We start from the raw sequence: 22,016 nt of genomic DNA, 5'->3' as shown, positions 1-22,016 counted from the left end.
AGGAATATCGTAAATAAAATTGTCATACAGATGACCTATCAATTGGAAATGAGGAATGTAACTTGTTCTCATTCATTCTGACAAATAAAATAGATCAGGTGAAAGTAAAATATATAGAAATCAAATATACTCACCTATTTGCCACCAATCACGTCCTAACCTCTTAGCCACTCTCAGAAGATCTTTCTCCTTCAGAACTGGACTCTCTGAAATAAATATTTCCAGCTTTTATAATTTATTGTAAAACTTATTTATCTCTATAAATATTCTGTAGTTTATTGTTGTGGGACATTGTTATCATCAGTGGTTGGCTGGTAACCACTAGGGTTTTGCTCAGTATTTTTATACTTTCCATTGTGGGACCAGGTAATAGCTCAATATTTAGGCCCGCAACAAAATAGACTAACTTTCCGAAACCTTGTTTCTCTTTAACAGAGACATCCTACATAATCTAACAATGTTGCAATTATTTCATTCAATTATCATTTCATAGTTCTCTCTCTCCTTTCATATATCTGTACCAAATCTATGACATGTGACTGTCCTCTGAACTCTACACTTCACTAACCACCATTCTCCTCATCTTCTGCTAAAGTCCAATATCATCCAATGTGGTCTCCAAAGATCTCGTCAGAATTGCATGACACACCACTTCAAGTAAAATAAACGTAATACCTGTTCTCTTTGCTGTTGGAAATCTTGAATTTTATCATCCCACATGCCAGTTCACCTGGTCATTATCTGGTGCAGGGAATATTTTAAGACTCCTTAATACAGGTGAGCAATGATCAGTTCTCCACAGATGAAACAAAAAGTGATATCAGGTGTCCTAAAACACTGCACACTTGTACAAAACCCCATTCACTACATACAACTGGACATCTACACATTATTGCAGTGAAGACATCTGAAATGGTACAAAAGGACTGATACTCAAAAATATATAAGAAAGACGGGAATACAAAGTGCGAGCTCCAAATCTTTTATTTTCCAGAATGTTTGGCATATTTGTTTCTTTTAACCATCTTCGTTCTGTGACTTGATCTCAATGCCTTTACTCTTATTGCAAAATTAGGTAGTTTACCATCGTCGTAATAGTTTTTCAAGTTTCCCTTTAAACTTCATCAGGGTTTCTCCTGCTATTTTGACCTTCACTTGTTTCTGCTGACCTTTCACAAATGACGGGCTGCATTACCCATTTGCATTGAACCACATTCTTCACCAAGTTCCTCAGTCTACTCAGTTAATCCAGAACTATTTGCATATCCTTTTATTTGTTGTTACTATTGTCATGTAATCCATTAATGTCTTCTCCAGTGTTTTCCTTTGAGCCATTTCTTATCAATCTGCTGATTTAAGTAACATCTCCATAAAAATCACAAACCAAATGACTGATTTTGTAGAAACTACAGCAATTCCCGCTTCAAAATGATACCAGTCTACCGAGAAAGTTTTCCTCAAGAACTGCATATTGAAATTGTTATAGCAGCTCCTCATCAGATCCTTAATCTTTTCTCATATATAAAACAGGTCCACTGCTTCCATCAACAATTTGTTTGCTAGAGAACCATAAACCAGATCAAATCACACAACATTCAATCCCTTTTATTCTTCTTTCCGTCTTGTATCACATCCTAGATTTAAGACACATGTTCCACACAGCCTGGAATGCCAGAGGATTCCAGTCTTCAAGATACTTTTAGTCCCATATTCATTATTCTGTAGATTTACAGTTGATCTCTTTGTGAATACAACCTTATAAATCTTGCCATCAATATTCAAGGTTGAAATTAGTCTGAACTAATCAATCGGTATTTGATTGCTGGTTTCAATGGACATTTCAAACTGTCTATGAATGGGAATCATTGCTTTTGCTTTGGATCTCCTGCATATATCCATCCAGTTCATCTTTATTGTATTTTAGCTTTCTGTTCTCAGTATCTGCAAACAGAATTTCCTTGTAGAAGTTAAAGAGGAGCGTTTAATTTTGTTGACGACATGATCATTTTTCTAGGGCTTTTGGAGCAAAATTGTGCCCAAGGCCCTTTTTAAAGTGGTTGATGTTAGGAAAGGCACATCACCATAGAAAAGCCGGAATGTGTTCCTCATCCAATCAAGGCGGACAGTATTTGTTAATAAGAACTGACATGGATAGGAATCATCCATCCAATCGATAGGAGCATAGACATCAGATGATAAATGATGAGGGTCATCAGTGTCTATCTTGGAGAGAGAGGAGAGAGAGAACAGTTGTCTCAACATCAAACCTAATGCTTTTACATGGATAAAGACAATGTTAGGGGATGTAATGATAAATTTATTATCAGTGAGAACAAAAGGCAGGGTGTTCACATACGGAACACATTTCATTGTAAATCTGTCATATTATGAGAGACATTTGCCTAAATAGCAACAACAGCAATAACCTATCAGTAAACTTAGTAACTACATATTTTAGTCCTCCGTTTCAAAATACAGTATTAATTCTATTGTCTTCTAAATTATCCATTTTCCGAACCATGCCAACCCCGTTGGATATTTTGTGAAATTCCATTGATATCAAAATGTCTAATAGAATTATTATACAGCTAAAATTTCAGATGTAAATTAGGAATGGATCTTGTCCTCAGTCATTCTGATAAACTACAAATGCTCAGGTGAAGGTTAAAAATATAGAAATCCATGAGGTACTGTTATTTGCTTCTCACAAACTGGCTGTGATGTTGTCAAGGCATCCTTCACAGACGTTGGAGTGTTTGAAATGAATATTTTCAAGTTTTACGTTTTATAGTATAATTTCATTATAGTTATTGATAATCAACACTTTATTATTGTGGGAAGGGCATACATCTGTAAAAACTAGTTCGTAGGGATGTGGTTGTGTACCCATATAAAAGTTATGTTAACTTTGAGGGTAACAAGGTGTAAAATATCAGATGAGGGTACAAGATAATGCTATGAAACTTCCAGACAGACAAGTTTAAGAGAGTTAATGAATGATAGCTGATTAATTATCATGTTAATGCGGCGTTTAAACACTAACTATCAATATAGATTGTATAAAATCTGTGTGAAGAACATGTGACATTTGTTACAATGAATATGGTTGTGTCTCAGCACAGTTGATATGATGGCAGTTCCATGAGAAACCATAGAAAAATGTAACCATTTCCAGTACCGAATACTAATGATGAATTCTTTTCTTGGTCAAATAACAATGACCAGGTTCCATGATCTAATTTCAACATAACAATCAAGTCGGAAGTAAAACCAAAATGTGAAAGACTGAAAACAGTGACTCTCTTACAATTGAAACCATCTCAAAGCCAACAATTGTCAGTATAACGATGTCTATATGGACAGTAAACGTTATTGAAACATCGTAACAAGCGATAATTATATATATATAGTTAGAAAAGAGTTGTGAGTTCAAGTCACACAGGAATCTCTTACGTTCATTCCTTTCCATGTATTGCATATGTTAGCATCAATGTTTTGTTCAAATGTGAACATATGTTCTCTGTTCAATATGAATGTTATCAAAATCACTGAATCGGTTTCCACAATCGATATTATTATACTGAGCTAATATGTTATACCAGACAGGAAACTACTGTAACAATCTAAGACAAAGAATTATGATGAGTTACTGGAAGACATCATCATCATCATCAACATTCAAAGTTTGTTTTCCATGCTGGAATGGGTTGGAAATCTTGACAGGATCTGACAAGCCAGACAACTGCACCAGGCCCCAGATGGTTTCTTTGGCATGGTTTTCTACGGTAGGATGTTCTTATTGATGCCAACCACCTCACAGAGTGTACGTGGCCCCTTTGTGTAACGCACAAGTACTGGAATATTTAGCCAAAAGACATGTAAGACAAAGACCCCACAGCCGGGAGAGGGGGTATTGCAAATTTCTCTCCCCGCATCCTGATTCTTTTGTCATCACATTCCCTTCTCACCTCCTGAAAATGTCATCAGCTTCAGTGAAACAAAACATCATAGAGTAGTGAGGACCGTCTAATTATATAGAATGTAGCACAACTTGATTACTACTTGTGCTATAATTAAATGCTCCCAGAACACACTAGGAAGTGGTTGGTGGAAACTAGGAAAGATGACACCACAAGTTTGAAAGGAACGTTTGATATTGTTGGGAAATTGATGATCATTTCTAATGCTTGTGCGACAATAAAATATACCCAGGACCTTTTATAAAGTGGTTGGGGTTAGAAAGGGTCTACCACCTTAGAAAAGCTGCAATGTTTAAGTGAGATGTTTTCCTCAACAAATGACGGTTGGCAGTAATTTCAGATACAACTGACTTGGACAGTGATGACCCACCTAGTGTATGGGAGCATGGAGAGCAGATGAGAAAGGATGAGGATGATATCATTTATTGTATTGAAACTTTTAACCAGCATCTTTCTTGAAAAGACGGAGAGAAAGAGCATGAGTGAGAGAGAGAGAATGAATGAGTACAATGAGATGACAAACAGGGCGAATATTCTCCTTAACGGGAGAGAACCGTTTCAGGGTTTATATTTAATTTTTGTATCTTTCTTTCTGCGAGTGAATGAGTAACTGATGTTTGCATAAAGTACATTTATTGGATATTTGTGTTGTTGTAGAAGAACAGAATTTCTTTATAGCTAAGCATTCAAATGAAATCTAGCATTGGAACCTGTTCTCGGTCATTATTAGATATCAATATAGATTGTATATAATCTGAGTAAAGAACATATAACCTTCATTACAATGAATATGATTGTGTCTCAGCACAGCTAATATTATGGTAGTTCCATGAGCAAACGAAGAAAGATATAACCAAGTCCACTGCCAAATACTAATGACTAATTCATTTCCCGGTCAAATAACAATGACTATATTCTATTAAATAATTTGAACGCAACGATGTCAGTGTGTACACAAGGCAGAGTGAAGAGGCCTGAGAGAAGTGTTAGACATAAGAAGCATCAGATGTGGTGTACAAGAGAGACAACTGCACTGGTATGGTTATGGGTATGGATGAGGAGAATTGTGGGAAGAAGTGTTACACCCTCACAGTGGAAAGAACCCGTGCAAAGGGGTGACCCAGGAAGACAGGGGATGACGTGGTGAAACGACCTTCGAACGTTGGGCCTCACAGAGGTAATGGCAAGAGACAGAGACCACTGTAAATATGATGTGATTAAGAGGACTCGGCAAGTGAAGTGAGATCACAGCTGTAGCCTATACCAGTGGCGCATAACCAGCCCCTTTTAAAAGTACCCTTGAATCACAGAGTGATAAGTTGCGCTTGAGAAGAATTTCCGAGTCAAGTAAAACCAAAAACCAGAAATCACAAATCAAAATCAAATCAAGATCGAAATCAAAATGCAAATTGTAATTATGGCCAATGCCAGTGCCGCCTGGCTGGCACATAATAAGTACCATTCAAACATTGTTTGTTGCCAGTGCCGCCTGACTGGTTCCCTGTGCCGTTGGCACATAAAAAGTACCTTCCGAACGTGGACAATGCCAGCCCCAACTTCAACTGGCTCCTGTGTCGGTGGCACGTAAAAGGCACCCACCACACTCTCGAAGTGGTTGTCGTTAGGAATAGCATACATATGTGGAAACCTTGCCAGATCACATTGCAGCCTGACGCAGCCTACTGCCTTGCCAGTGAAATCGTCCGACCCATGCCACCATAAGAAACGGATGTTAAATGATGATGATGATGATGATGATGATGAGTTCTGTGACCAAATGACAAAATTAACTCTATTGTGTCTTCTAATTTGAACATTATTACCAACAGCATTAACCTCAATGGGTATTTCATAAACTCACAGTAAATCGATATCTTTAATACAATTATTATAGAGATAATCGTTCAATTGGAAAATAGGAATGGAAGCTGTTTTCAGTTATTCTTTCGAGCACAATATACTCGGGGGAAGTAACCTTACAGAAATCAATTGGGAACTATTATTTTATACTCACCAATTGCCTGAGATGTAGCCCCTAATTCCTGACATGTAGCCTCTGTTTGTACACACCTGTCCTCACAATTTGGAGCCCCTGAAATAAATATTTCCAAGTTTTACATTTAAAAATAAACTTTCTTCATCTTTATTTATATTAAACTCTATCTTGTTATTGTGAGACATTCAATTTCTGTTGTTAATGGTCAAATGTTGACCATTATGGTTTTGGTCAATATTTCTGTACTTTCTACAGTGGTCCCATGTAATAGCCCAATATGAAACAATAAAACAGACTAACATTTCTATATCCACCCTCTCCCTCTCTCTCTCTCTCTCTCTCTCTCTCTCTCTAAAAACATTAAATATTCTAACAATGTTGCAATTATCTCATTTAATTAACACTTGATAACAGTTTTCTCTTAGCATTGTCTTTCTTTTCTTATAACTGCGCCAAATCTATGGCATGGCACAGTCCTCTCATCTCTAGAATTCACTAATCAACATTCCTCTCTAATTAAGTAAAACTGAGCCCATAAAGACATGTCCTTTACGTGCATACCCCCCACCCCGCACACAATCTGTCCCCTAAAAATCATCTCCACAAGCCAAATTCCATACACCCTTCCCCAACATGATCCCTAACAAGGTGTAAAATGTTAGGTGAGGGTACACGAGGTCCCTATGACAAAATCAGTTTACATTTCAGACATACAAATGTAAGAGAGTTAATGAATTATAGCTTATTAATTATCATGATAATTGGGTATATATGTGATACAATGGCACAGTGCTTGACGGTGCAATACTAGATATCAATATAGATTGTATATAATCTGAGTAAAGAACATATAGCCTTCATTACTATGAATATGATTGTGTCTCAGCACAGCTAATATTATGGTAGTTCCATGAGCAAACGAAGAAAGATATAACCAAGTCCACTGCCAAATACTAATGACTAATTCATTTCCCGGTCAAATAACAATGACTAACTTCCATTAAATAATTTGAATGCAACGATGTCAGTGTGCACACAAGGCAGAGTGAAGAGGCCTGAGAGAAGTGTTAGACATAAGAAGCATCAGATGTGGTGTACAAGAGAGACAATTGCACTGGTATGGTCATGTGTATGGATGAGGAGTGCTGTGGGAAGAAGCGTTACACCCTAACAGTGGAAGGAACCCGTGGAAAGGGGTGACCCAGGAAGACAGGCATGACGTGGTGAAACGACCTTCGAACGTTGGCCCTCACAGAGGTAATGGCAAGAGACAGAGACCTCTGGAAATATGACGTGATTAAGAGGACTCGGCAAGTGAAGTGAGATCATGGCTGTAGCATATACCAGTGGCGCATAACCAGCCCTTTTTAAAAGTACCCTTGAATCACAGAGTGATAAGTTGCGCTTGAGAAGAATTTCCGAGTCAAGTAAAACCAAAAACCAGAAATCACAAATCAAAATCAAATTAAGATCGAAATCAAAATGGAAATTGTAGTTGTAACCGATGCCAGTGCCGCCTGGCTGGCACCTGTTCCTGTGTCACGTTATAAGTACCATAGAAGCATAGGTCCTTGTCACTGCCGCCTGACTAGTTCCCTGTGCCGTTGGCACATAAGAAACACCATCCGAACGTGGTTGATGCCAGCACCCACCCCGACTGGCTCCTGTGTCGGTGGCACGTAAAAAGCACCCACCACACTCTCGGAGTGGTTGGCGTTAGGAATGGCATACATATGTGGAAACCTTGCCAGATCACATTGGAGCCTGGCGCAGCCTACTGCCTTGCCAGTGAAATCATCCAATCCATGCCACCATAAAAAACGGACGTTAAACGATGGTGATGTTGATGATGATGATGATGAGTTCTGTGACCAAATGACAAAATTAACTCTTTTGTGTCTTAAAATTTGAACATTATTACCAACAGCATTAACCTCAATGGGTATTTCATAAACTCACAGTAAATCGATATCTTTAATTCAATTATTATACAGATAATCGTTCAATTGGAAAATAGGAATGGAATCTGTTTTCAGTTATTCTTTCGAGCACAATATACTCGGGGGAAGAAAACCTTACAGAAATCAATTGGGAACTATTATTTTATACTCACCAATTGCCTGAGATGTAGCCCCTAATTCCTGACATGTAGCCTCTGTTTGTACACACCTGTCTTCAAACTTTGGAGCCTCTGAAATAAATATTTCCAAGTTTTACATTTAAAAATAAACTTTCTTCATCTTTATTTTTATTAAACTCTATCTTGTTATTGTGAGACATTCAATTTCTGTTGTTAATGGTCAAATGTTGACCATTATGGTTTTGGTCAATATTTCTGTACTTTCTACAGTGGTCCCATGTAATAGCCCAATATGTCCACAATAAAACAGACTAACATTCTTATATCCACCCTCTCCCTCTCTCTCTCTCTCTCTCTCTCTCTCTAAAAACACATTAAATATTCTAACAATGTTGCAATTATCTCATTTAATTAACACTTGATGACAGTTTTCTCTTAGCTTTGTCTTTCTTTTCTTATAACTGTGCCAAATCTATGGCATGGCACAGTCCTCTCATCTCTAGAATTCACTAATCAACATTCCTCTCTAATTAAGTAAAACTGAGCCCATAAAGACATGTCCTTTATGTGCATACCCCCCACCCCGCACACAATCTGTCCCCTAAAAATCATCTCCACAAACCAAATTCCATACACCCTTCCCCAACATGATCCCTAACAAGGTGTAAAATGTTAGGTGAGGGTACACGAGGTCCCTATGACAAAATCAGTTTACATTTCAGACATACAAATGTAAGAGAGTTAATGAATTATAGCTTATTAATTATCATGATAATTGGGTATATATGTGATACAATGGCACAGTGCTTGACGGTGCAATACTAGATATCAATATAGATTGTATATAATCTGAGTAAAGAACATATAGCCTTCATTACTATGAATATGATTGTGTCTCAGCACAGCTAATATTATGGTAGTTCCATGAGCAAACGAAGAAAGATATAACCAAGTCCACTGCCAAATACTAATGACTAATTCATTTCCCGGTCAAATAACAATGACTAACTTCCATTAAATAATTTGAATGCAACGATGTCAGTGTGCACACAAGGCAGAGTGAAGAGGCCTGAGAGAAGTGTTAGACATAAGAAGCATCAGATGTGGTGTACAAGAGAGACAATTGCACTGGTATGGTCATGTGTATGGATGAGGAGTGCTGTGGGAAGAAGCGTTACACCCTAACAGTGGAAGGAACCCGTGGAAAGGGGTGACCCAGGAAGACAGGCATGACGTGGTGAAACGACCTTCGAACGTTGGCCCTCACAGAGGTAATGGCAAGAGACAGAGACCTCTGGAAATATGACGTGATTAAGAGGACTCGGCAAGTGAAGTGAGATCATGGCTGTAGCATATACCAGTGGCGCATAACCAGCCCTTTTTAAAAGTACCCTTGAATCACAGAGTGATAAGTTGCGCTTGAGAAGAATTTCCGAGTCAAGTAAAACCAAAAACCAGAAATCACAAATCAAAATCAAATTAAGATCGAAATCAAAATGGAAATTGTAGTTGTAACCGATGCCAGTGCCGCCTGGCTGGCACCTGTTCCTGTGTCACGTTATAAGTACCATAGAAGCATAGGTCCTTGTCACTGCCGCCTGACTAGTTCCCTGTGCCGTTGGCACATAAGAACACCATCCGAACGTGGTTGATGCCAGCACCCACCCCGACTGGCTCCTGTGTCGGTGGCACGTAAAAAGCACCCACCACACTCTCGGAGTGGTTGGCGTTAGGAATGGCATACATATGTGGAAACCTTGCCAGATCACATTGGAGCCTGGCGCAGCCTACTGCCTTGCCAGTGAAATCATCCAATCCATGCCACCATAAAAAACGGACGTTAAACGATGGTGATGTTGATGATGATGATGATGAGTTCTGTGACCAAATGACAAAATTAACTCTTTTGTGTCTAAAATTTGAACATTATTACCAACAGCATTAACCTCAATGGGTATTTCATAAACTCACAGTAAATCGATATCTTTAATTCAATTATTATACAGATAATCGTTCAATTGGAAAATAGGAATGGAATCTGTTTTCAGTTATTCTTTCGAGCACAATATACTCGGGGGAAGAAAACCTTACAGAAATCAATTGGGAACTATTATTTTATACTCACCAATTGCCTGAGATGTAGCCCCTAATTCCTGACATGTAGCCTCTGTTTGTACACACCTGTCTTCAAACTTTGGAGCCTCTGAAATAAATATTTCCAAGTTTTACATTTAAAAATAAACTTTCTTCATCTTTATTTATATTAAACTCTATCTTGTTATTGTGAGACATTCAATTTCTGTTGTTAATGGTCAAATGTTGACCATTATGGTTTTGGTCAATATTTCTGTACTTTCTACAGTGGTCCCATGTAATAGCCCAATATGAAACAATAAAACAGACTAACATTTCTATATCCACCCTCTCCCTCTCTCTCTCTCTCTCTCTCTCTCTCTAAAAACACATTAAATATTCTAACAATGTACCAATTATCTCATTTAATTAACACTTGATAAGAGTTTTCTCTTAGCATTGTCTTTCTTTTCTTATAACTGCGCCAAATCTATGGCATGGCACAGTCCTCTCATCTCTAGAATTCACTAATCAACATTCCTCTCTAATTAAGTAAAACTGCGCCCATAAAGACATGTCCTTTATGTGCATACCCCCCACCCCGCACACAATCTGTCCCCTAAAAATCATCTCCACAAGCCAAATTCCATACACCCTTCCCCAACATGATCCCTAAATCCCTAACAAGGTGTAAAATGTTAAGTGAAGGTACACAAGGTCCCTATGACAAAATATGTTTACATTTCATACATACAAATGTAAGAGAGTTAATGAATTATAGCTTATTAATTATCATGATAATTGGGTATATATGTGATACAATGGCACAGTGCTTGACGGTGCAATACTAGATATCAATATAGATTGTATATAATCTGAGTAAAGAACATATAACCTTCATTACAATGAATATGATTGTGTCTCAGCACAGCTAATATTATGGTAGTTCCATGAGCAAACGAAGAAAGATATAACCAAGTCCACTGTCAAATACTAATGCTTAATTCATTTCCTGGTCAAATAACAATGACTAACTTCCATTAAATAATTTGAACGCAACGATGTCAGTGTGCACACAAGGCAGAGTGAAGAGGCCTGAGAGAAGTGTTAGACATAAGAAGCATCAGATGTGGTGTACAAGAGAGACAATTGCACTGGTATGGTCATGTGTATGGATGAGGAGTGCTGTGGGAAGAAGCGTTACACCCTAACAGTGGAAGGAACCCGTGGAAAGGGGTGACCCAGGAAGACAGGCATGACGTGGTGAAACGACCTTCGAACGTTGGCCCTCACAGAGGTAATGGCAAGAGACAGAGACCTCTGGAAATATGACGTGATTAAGAGGACTCGGCAAGTGAAGTGAGATCACAGCTGTAGCCTATACCAGTGGCGCATAACCAGCCCCTTTTAAAAGTACCCTTGAATCACAGAGTGATAAGTTGCGCTTGAGAAGAATTTCCGAGTCAAGTAAAACCAAAAACCAGAAATCACAAATCAAAATCAAATTAAAATCGAAATCAAAATGGAAATTGTAGTTGTGACCGATGCCAGTGCCGCCTGGCTGGCACCTGTTCCTGTGTCACGTTATAAGTACCATAGAAGCATAGGTCCTTGTCACTGACGCCTGACTAGTTCCCTGTGCCGTTGGCACATAAGAAACACCATCCGAACGTGGTTGATGCCAGCACCCACCCCGACTGGCTCCTGTGTCGGTGGCACGTTAAAAGCACCCACCACACTCTCGGAGTGGTTGGCGTTAGGAATGGCATACATATGTGGAAACCTTGCCAGATCACATTGCAGCCTGACGCAGCCTACTGCCTTGCCAGTGAAATCGTCCGACCCATGCTACTATAAAAACGGACGTTAAACGATGATGATGATGATGAGTTCTTGACCAAATGACAAAATTAACTCTATTGTGTCTTCTAATTTGAACATTATTACCAACAGCATTAACCTCAATGGGTATTTCATAAACTCTCAGTAAATCGATATCTTTAATTCAATTATTATACAGATAATCGTTCAATTGGAAAATAGGAATGGAATCTGTTTTCAGTTATTCTTTCAAGCACAATATACTCGGGGGAAGAAAACCTTACAGAAATCAATTGGGAACTATTATTTTATACTCACCAATTGCCTGAGATGCAGCCCCTAATTCCTGACATATAGCCTCTATTTGTACACACCTGTCTTCAAACTTTGGAGCCTCTGAAATAAATATTTCCAAGTTTTACATTTAAAAATAAACTTTCTTCATCTTTATTTATATTAAACTCTATCTTGTTATTGTGAGACATTCAATTTCTGTCGTTAATGGTCAAATGTTGACCATTATGGTTTTGGTCAATATTTCTGTACTTTCTACAGTGGTCCCATGTAATAACTCAATATGACCACAATAAAACAGACTAACATTTCTAAATCCACCCTCTCCCTCTCTCTCTCTCTCTCTAAAAACACATTAAATATTCTAACAATGTTGCAATTATCTCATTTAATTAACACTTGATGACAGTTTTCTCTTAGCATTGTCTTTCTTTTCTTATAACTGTGCCAAACCTATGGCATGGCACAGTCCTCTCATCTCTAGAATTCACTAATCAACATTCCTCTCTAATTAAGTAAAACTGCGCCATAAAGACATGTCCTTTATGTGCATACCCCCCACCCCGCACACAATCTGTCCCCTAAAAAACATCTCCACAAGCCAAATTCCATACACCCTTCCCCAACATGATCCCTAACAAGATATAACATGTAAGGTGAGGGTACAGGATTCCTATGACAAAATCAGTTTACATTTCAGACATACAAATGTAAGAGAGTTAATGAATTATAGCTTATTAATTATCATGATAATTGGGTATATATGTGATACAATGGCACTGTGCTTGACGGTGCAATACTAGATATCAATATAGATTGTATATAATCTGAGTAAAGAACATATAGCCTTCATTACAATGAATATGATTGTGTCTCAGCACAGCTAATATTATGGTAGTTCCATGAGCAAACGAAGAAAGATATAACCAAGTCCACTGCCAAATACTAATGATTAATTCATTTCCTGGTCAAATAACAATGATATCTTTCATTAAATAATTTGAACGCAACAATCAAGACCAAAGGGTGAAACACTCAGAAAACTGTGCCTCTTTTAGCATTAATATCATCTAAAATCTAACAAGAGTGAGAAAAAGAATGACTATATGGATGGTAAATGTTGTTCAAACAATGTAATAAGTGTATATTATATATAGCTACAAAGAAGGATTTGTGTATTCAAGTCATATTCAATTTCTGATCGTATATTTTGTATAAACACCAATAATTTGTTTAAATATAAACAGATATTCACGGTTCAATACTAAATTTAACATTTAATAAAATTAAGTTCATGATGAATATTCTTATACAGAGTTAATATTTAATTAGAATTTTCTAATTTGCAACAACAAAATGTATTCTAACCAGAGACATTCAGGGTACACAACCCCAGAAAATACAAAATATTACGACAGACATCTGGCTACATAACAACATCAAGAATAACCTATCAGAAAACTTACGAAAGATCTTAGTAGAAAAACAAACAACTATTTTATTAATTCACGAGTTTACACCTAAAATAATAAATTATAGTTCCATCTTCCAGAAGACAATATTAACTCTATTGTGGCTTTTAATTTATCCATTTTACCAAACACGTTAACCATGACTTTATGAAATTTCAGTAATATTTTTAATACAATTACTTTAGAGCTAACCTTTCAAATGGAAATTAGAGATGGGATTTGTTCTCCACCATTCTAATACGCAAAATAGCTGAGGTGAATGTAAAATCCATAGAAATTAATTAAGATCTCTTATTTTAAACTCATCAACTGTCTCTGCCACAGTCTGCACTCCCTTCTCTTCAAACTTTGGACTCTCTGAAATATGTGTCTCCAAGTTTTATATTTATTTATAGCACAAGTTCTTTATATTTATTAATAATCTATATTTTATTAATGAGAAACATTCATACCATCAATGGCCAACCGGCGATCATAATTGTTTTGGTCAATATTTTTATACTTTCAACAGTGGACCCATGTAATAGCCAATATTTAGCTCCAAAACGAACTCTAGTTGATCTTTGTAAATTTCCTCTCTCTGTTAAGATATCCTACATAATCTAACAATGCTGTAATTATATCACTTAATTATCACCTAATAACAGTTAATCTGTAGGTTTTGGTTTCCCTGCTTATATCTATGCCAAATCTATTGCCTTTTCAAAACCCTGATCTTCACTAACAACCTGTTTGATTCCAGTGTCAACAAATTTATTCATCAAAGATATAACAACAAACACATGTCACAACCACTTCAAGAAGGAGAAACATACACCTGATCTCTTTGTTAAACATTGTTGCTGATAATCCCTAATTTTAACTTCACAGTTCACCAGAATGTCATCTCATTCAAGATATATTTGAAGGTTTCATGATCTGGTTGGAATGTGACACTCAAGTCAGAACCAAAACCTAAATTTGAGAGAGACGGACAAAACAGTGTCTCTGTTAGCCTTGATATCACCCAAAGACCAACACAGCAACATGGAGTTGCGTGTTGAAGTCTCAAAACAGGTGACACATACAATTTACTCCTTTAAAATATTCTACTAAATTTAATACTTTACCAAAGATGACACTGATGTCCTTGTAAGTACTGTTGTATTTAATTATCTTCTAATAACTCATAATTATCTTATAAAACTCATAATAATTATAGAGCTGATGGAGATTTATTGATACTTCAGTTACTCACTAATTATCTTGCAGAATCTTCATTATTTTTATGTTGCAGACTACAACCCTCTTGAAGTGTGACATGTTTCCTACTTGGATAAGGTCAATGTTTGGTGGATGTAGTGTGAGAGATATACTATTACAGAGAACAGACACTAGGAACACCTTTTATCATAAATCTGCCAGATTATGGCAGACCTCTGCCTACATAACAACATGAAGTATATTATTCTACACAATAAGGGCAGTGGGACAAGCAGGACAAACAGACAGATCAGCAAGATTTCTTACCATCTCCAGTTCTGCTCGTTACAGGTTTCCCGCACTTCAAACATCGTTGAAGTGTAACGTTTGAACATCCCTTACATATTACAAGGTGTCCACATGGATGAACTTTTGTTGTGGCCGCTTTATTTCTGCACCACAAACATCTGTGGATAAAACAGAAATATCCAATCAATAACATTCATTTATAACAAATATTATTTATTTACATGTTCGGAATAGAGAATATTATAAGATACATCAGTAACTACCAAGAGTAGAGCAGAAACTCTTCTTTAAACATTTACATACATACAGCATTTTGTGTAGTTAAATGACGCAGAAACACACACACACACACACACATACATACACACACATGCATACATACATTGATAAATGTTTGTCTTGACCCTGATACATCATAGAAATTGGTTGACACACAGTGAACTGCATATCTTCCAGAAATATATTTCACTTCTAACATCGAACTCATTTCTTCTGAAGAAATATATCTACACAGGTTTCTTTATATACACATACTGTATTGTATACATTCCGTCAACACAGATTAGCAGATGAGGTTTCCAGCACTGCAGAGTGGCAGAAATTACCCGAAACTAGTACTGGTCAGCTAGACACATCCCTAGAAGATGGTAGGGGTTCGCTCCCCTGCTTGCAATTTATCGGATGCAGTTCCGCATTGTTAACCAACTGGAGGAGTTGTCTCTTGGGGTTCAAAATTCGCAGTGGAGTCCATTGGAACAGATAGTCACGCTGGCGTGGCCTACGAGTATTACTTATATATATACATATACATATACATATACAGAGAGAGAGAGTGAGAGAGGAATTCACGAAAAGAAAAAACAAGACGAAGACAAGTAGTGTAGACAACAAACATATGTATAAGTTTAACGCTCGGGAAGTGAAAAAGTCTTTAAAGTTTCGAGCCTACACTCTTCAACAGGAAGGAATACAGAAGGAAACAAGGAGAGAAAATTAAGAATGTGTAGTGGCTAGCGATCTATCATATATGTATATATATATACATATTCAATTCAATTCAATATTTTTTTCAATTCCTTTTTTTATTGGCTCAAAGGTTATGTAGGAGGATAGGGAGTTATGTACAGAGAGGGTGGTCATACAAAGAGTTCAGACCATTTCTGGTCAAGAGAGACTTTGAACCGAGTGGTCGTCGACATCTTCACTATGTCGTCCGGCAGCTTATTCCACGGACCCGCAACCCGGACGGAGAAAGCCCCTCTCCTTCGATTGAGATGAAATTGTCGTAGATAGAGCTTTTCGGAATGACCCCGCAGCCGACGCTCTGGAGCAGGAGTAAAGAACTGCTCTTTCGAGAGGTTACACTTTCTGCTTATGATGTTGTGAGCAAGAATGAGATCACCACGGCGTCGTCGTTTTTCTAGAGAATAAAGGTCGAGCGTCTTCAGCCTTTCTTCATAAGACAAATGCTTAAGACCAAGAACCATGCGGGTAGCCAGCTTCTGGACTCTTTCGAGATGCTGTATGTCTTTGAGGAGATAAGGAGAAGAGGCTTGAATCCCATACTCCAATATGGGTCTCACCAGCATGACATAGAGTGGTAGGAATATGGCTGCTGTGAGCATTCCGAATGACCGTTGAATCAAGAACAGAATTCCGCGTGCTTTGTTGGCAGCATGGACGCACTGGGCCGAAGGCGAAAAGGAGGAATCCACCAAGATACCCAGGTGCTTTACCTGATCGGTCATCTCCAGCAGCAGACGACCCGGCTCGAAATCAAGTTGAGTTGCAGGAGGAGAGCCAACAGGCAGATGACCGCACTTTGACACGTTCAGACACAGGTCCCGTTTGTTTGACCACCTCCGAACTTGGTGGAGGCATCGACGAAGATCCTCTATATCACTGTGAGGAGCAACCAGTTTGACATCGTCGGCAAATAGAAGGGTGTGTTGCGTGAGGTCGTCGGGCAAGTCATTTACGAAGACTAAAAATAATAACGGCCCAAGCACTGAACATTGAGGCACGCCACTGCTCACACTGGAGACGTCGGACCGCGAACCATTAAATTGGACTTGGAAGGAGCGATCTGAGAGGAAGGCACCAACCCATCGTACAATATCCGGATGGAAACTATATGCTTGAAGCTTGACAAGTAATAGGCGGTGGTTAACCGAGTCAAAAGCATTGGCAAAGTCCAATAAAACGATGTCAACAGCATCACCATCATCCAGGATACGCGCCACCAATTCTTCCATTACCAGAAAGCTGGTCAAGCATGATCTCTTCAGCACGAAGCCGTGTTGGGAATCAGAGATAGAGGCTGTGTTTTGGAGGTGGAGCAACATACTTTTCTTAAGGATGGTTTCGAATATCTTGCTGAATATTGAAGTAAGGGAAACCGGTTGGTAGTTAAGTGGGTCTTTGCGGCACCCTTTCTTGAAAATAGGGCAGATTATCGCTGTTCTCTAGTCCGCAGGTACAACACCCGTCGCTAATGACATATTGAATAGAAGTGTTAAAGGTTGGCAGATGACCGGAGCCAACGCTTTGATAACCTGTGGGTGTATGCCATCAGGGCCGTGACCCTTGTTGATATCGAGGCCTTGAATAACGCGTTCGACTTCGTCCCGAGTGATGACCAATCTAGGCATTGGAGGTACCCATCTATCAAATGGAGGGGGTTCACGACCATCATCTTGTTTGAAAATTGTCGAAAAAGCCTCGGCAAATAACTAACTCTGCTGATAAGGGTCCTCAATCGATACACCTGTTGATTATGTGTCACGATGCTTCCCCTTTATTGATGGCGTCGTATATTTGTTCCTTAAATGTGACATCTTCTTTTCTACTACATTAAATTTTTCTCCTCTTCTAATTTGGCTGACTACAAAACTATGGAAAATTGCCACTGTCATTTCCTTATCCAAGAAGAGTATTAAAAAGGTGACCCCTTAATAACTACCAATTATTGTCCAATCATTTTCATTAGCTGCCTCATCAAATTTATGGTGTTCTGTGACAGAGAGAGATACTTTGAAGAATCTGGAATTCACATAACCTTATTCCATCCTCACAATTTGGATTTTTCCCTAATTCTAGCTGCTGTAACCAACTCACAGAATTTCTTCAAGACAATCACCTAAATAACATATTGTGGCTTTTGGGTAGATGTTATTTACCTCGACTTCACCAAAGCCTTTAATTCTCTGCCACACAAACGAATTATGTTGAAGCTGTCTGATTTTGGGTGAGGATTAATTTACTTAAATCTCTGATGTCGTTCATTCTTGCTTAACAAGAAGTAGTCACAGTGTAATGATACTATAGAATCACACCTGAAGATTGGTAGGATCTGTTTTAGTCCATTGTTGTTCTGGAAATGTATTAATTTAATTGATGCCAAACTGAAGCAGGTTACTCTACGCTACAGATCATTGCTTCAGCCTCATCTGGACATTTGCAGCAAGGTGCTGTCTAAATCAAGCTAGTTGTAGATAGGTGCACCACTATACATTATGGAAGGTAAACTCAGAATTTACCAATTTCCTCCACAACACCCAACTTCAGAAGTCTACTGGTGAACTGGACCTCGGGATTAATGTCAAGAAGGACATTTGACGGATGATTCCCATTCCTAAAGTCATCAAAAAGATCGAAAGTATCTTAGCATCTCTCTGAAAACGCTTTGTCTTGCACTTTGTCAAGTTGTCTGTTTAAAGTTACGTATGGGAAATGGTATGTCCAAACTTACGGTATTCACCTCCAATCTGGAACCCCATCCTGTCTAGAATATTACGTACAGCTAGGCAAATACACTCTGTCACTCACCATATCTTGAATGTATTGTTTCTCTCGGTATCATCTGAGTACATTAAAATTTGGATGTCTAACAGCTGACTCAGTGGAATCCCACAAGAATATCCATCATCTTCCCAACAACAACTTTGGTAATCGTTTTGAAAGCAATTTCTCCAACACCAGCAGACATGCTTAGAACAAAGAGAAAAGCAGTGCAGCACCCATGACTTTCAGAAATATTTTTCGCTGTTCAGAATTTTTGAAGCATGAAATAAACTGATATCTCTTGTTAGATATCAGGACACTGCATTCTTCAAAACTTCCATATTTCCTGAAATTCCCTAACACTCTTCCTGATGTACCTATGTCTTCTTTCTTTGATATAACTCTTTTACTGTTTCCCTCCTTTCGGGTTGTTTTATTATATGTATCGTGCATCTACTTCTAGCTTCCATTGCTGCCTTTCTTTGACTAATTGCAGTTTTCTGTCCCCTATTTGCCCCTTTCCAGTAACTTCAGCTGCGCTCTATAGACATTATATTATTATTACAACATTCACATAAACGATCATTTGTAAAGTAGAGAAAATCTTCTGAGGCTTGTCAATTGAAGAAAACAGATCTATATTTATGCAGACCAAAAATCAATATCTCTGAACAATAGGCGCAGGAGTAGATGTGGTAAGTAGCTTGCTTACCAACCACATGGTTCTGGGTTCAGTCCCACTGCGTGGCACTTTCGGCAAGTGACTTTACTATAGCTTCGGACTGACCAATGCTTTTTGAGTGGATTTGGTAGAGGGAAACTGAAAGAAGCCCATCGCATATATATATATATATATATATATATATATATATATATATATATATATATATGTGTGTGTGTGGTGGTTGTGTAAATTGTCTGTCTGTGTTTGTCCCTCCACCATCGCTTCACAACCAATGTTGGTGTGTTTACGTTCCCGTAATCTAGCGTTTCAGCAAATAAGTACTAGGCTTACACAGAATAAGATCTGGGGTCGAATTTTTCGACTAAAGGCAGTGCTCCAGCATGGCCGCAGTCAAATGACTGAAACAAGTAAAAGAGTGATATTTAAATTTCAACAGACAAAGAAAGTTTTGTATATTCACTGAGGGGGAAATGTGTCTGCTTCTTAAGTAGCTCATACAGAGAGATGTATGGCAACGAAATTGCCAAACCTTATAAAATACGGGAGTGAAAGGCGACTAAAACACCTAGTAATGGTATATGTGTTACTTGAATTATTTACGTTTCCTGGCAGGTTTTTTTCTCTATGAAGATATGTGGCAATATTCCATCAGTATTTGCAGAAATATAATATATACACAGTTGGTGTGTGTTTGTAGGTTATTTTTCTATGAAATCATTCTTAATATTGACTGATTCGGACATAGAAGAGTGAGAAAAAGATGTTGGTAGACAGATAAATTCCACTTAATTCTAAGTAACAGTTTCAAAATGGAATTCATTCACTTCATTATTTAGATCTATATTTTCGTATTGATCACAAATCTTTAAAATAGGGAACGAAGAGGGGTAGGTGGTGATGGACAGTGAAGTATAACTGGCAACACTACGAATCATGTGAATGTAATCTAAATCGTGTTCTTTCTTTGATCTCCTGACAACTGCATATTGTTTATTGTGTGGCCTTTGACAAAAACACTAGCGACAGTATAATGTATGGGTAGAATTAAAACGAAATAAACATATAAACATGATTATATACAAAATAGAAAATGTACTGGTTTATCTGTTCCATTGCCAGGAAATACTTACTGTGGTGGTAAAAATGCTTCTAATTTTTCTCAAATTTGGGTCCTTAATGAGGTCAAATGGTGTGTTATATTTGTTGTTTTTATGGTGAAAGTCCGCTCCCTGGCTGGCGAGATATCTACCTACCACTACACCAGAGAGCATTTCATCCTCTTCAGGTAAGGGAAGTGCAGCACTACAAATGATGAATAAATAAAAATTATGACAATATTACACAAATATTCAAAACAAATGCCCCTAATTACACAAAAGTTCATCTAAATTTACTCATAGCTTGTTTATCCACTAATTAAAGCAATTACAAAGTATTGAGTTCCTACATAATCTTTAATTGAGTCCATTTCCCATTTTCATGTTTTTACTTTATTTTAACACTGAGACACCTCTAAATATTGTCATTACATTGAGCAGGAGAAAACCGTATTGATTAACATCAAGCTTATTTATTAATGAGTAAATATTTACTTGTCAATATTCAATAGAAAGTCAAATTTAGGAAGAACAAACCAACAAGAACCTATCTATATAATTGGCTTGATAAAGGCGAGCATGTGGCCATAAGAAAGAGTATTGTATATATAAATATAACACAACATGAGAAGAAAGAACATAAGTTATATCAGAAACAAAAACACCTATAACATAACAAAGTCAATCCCACACAGATATGACCAAACATATCAATAATGTTTCCATAATTAAGCAAGAAGCATCTTTGAATGATGACGGTAAAGTAAAGGAAGCAGGAATTAGTGTCAAGTCAGAAAAGTAATGGAGGAGTATTTTTAATCACGGACAAGTGAATTTTGGAAGAGGCGACTTGCAAGTCTACCAGATAGATGGAAGAGCATTGTAGAAAATGAAGGAGAATATGTTTTAGATTAACAGAAAAAAGTACTTTGTTTATCTTAATTTTGAAAAATATAAGGATTATAAAAAACTGCTTCATTTATGAGATGACAGCAAAAAGTCCAGAAGTATTGAAGTCCATACTGTTGATGACATCAGATAGCCGAATACAGTGAACGGGCTTTAAACAGCATTTTACAAGATATATACTCAAACTTAAAATCACTACTTGTGTGTGTTTGTCTGTGTGAGGGTGTGTGAGTGGTGTGGTGTGTGGGTGTGTGTGTGTGTGTGTGTTGGTGTGTGTTGTGTGTGTGTGCCTAAGTACAGAACTTAAATACTGGAAAACTCACTAAGGACCATGC

General features: G+C 37.7%; 1 long non-coding RNA gene across 1 annotated transcript in view; it reads right to left on the bottom strand.

The window, feature by feature from the left end:
* Positions 1–16: 16 nt before the first annotated feature.
* LOC115231446 overlaps positions 17–22,016 on the bottom strand; it is a 36,429-nt gene continuing 14,429 nt past the window's right edge. Inside the window, exons 3-7 of the long non-coding RNA XR_003883527.2 lie at positions 20,806–20,977; positions 15,226–15,365; positions 12,269–12,346; positions 5,995–6,072; positions 17–206 (exon numbers count right to left, since the gene is read on the bottom strand). This is a non-coding gene — a long non-coding RNA (uncharacterized LOC115231446). The remainder of the gene's footprint in view (positions 207–5,994; positions 6,073–12,268; positions 12,347–15,225; positions 15,366–20,805; positions 20,978–22,016) is intronic.

The sequence above is a fragment of the Octopus sinensis genome, unplaced genomic scaffold (assembly GCF_006345805.1).
Source record: "Octopus sinensis unplaced genomic scaffold, ASM634580v1 Contig18530, whole genome shotgun sequence".
NCBI lineage: Eukaryota > Metazoa > Mollusca > Cephalopoda > Octopoda > Octopodidae > Octopus > Octopus sinensis.
The sequence above is the reverse complement of the archived record's forward strand: the minus strand, read 5'-3'. Positions and strand labels throughout refer to the sequence as shown.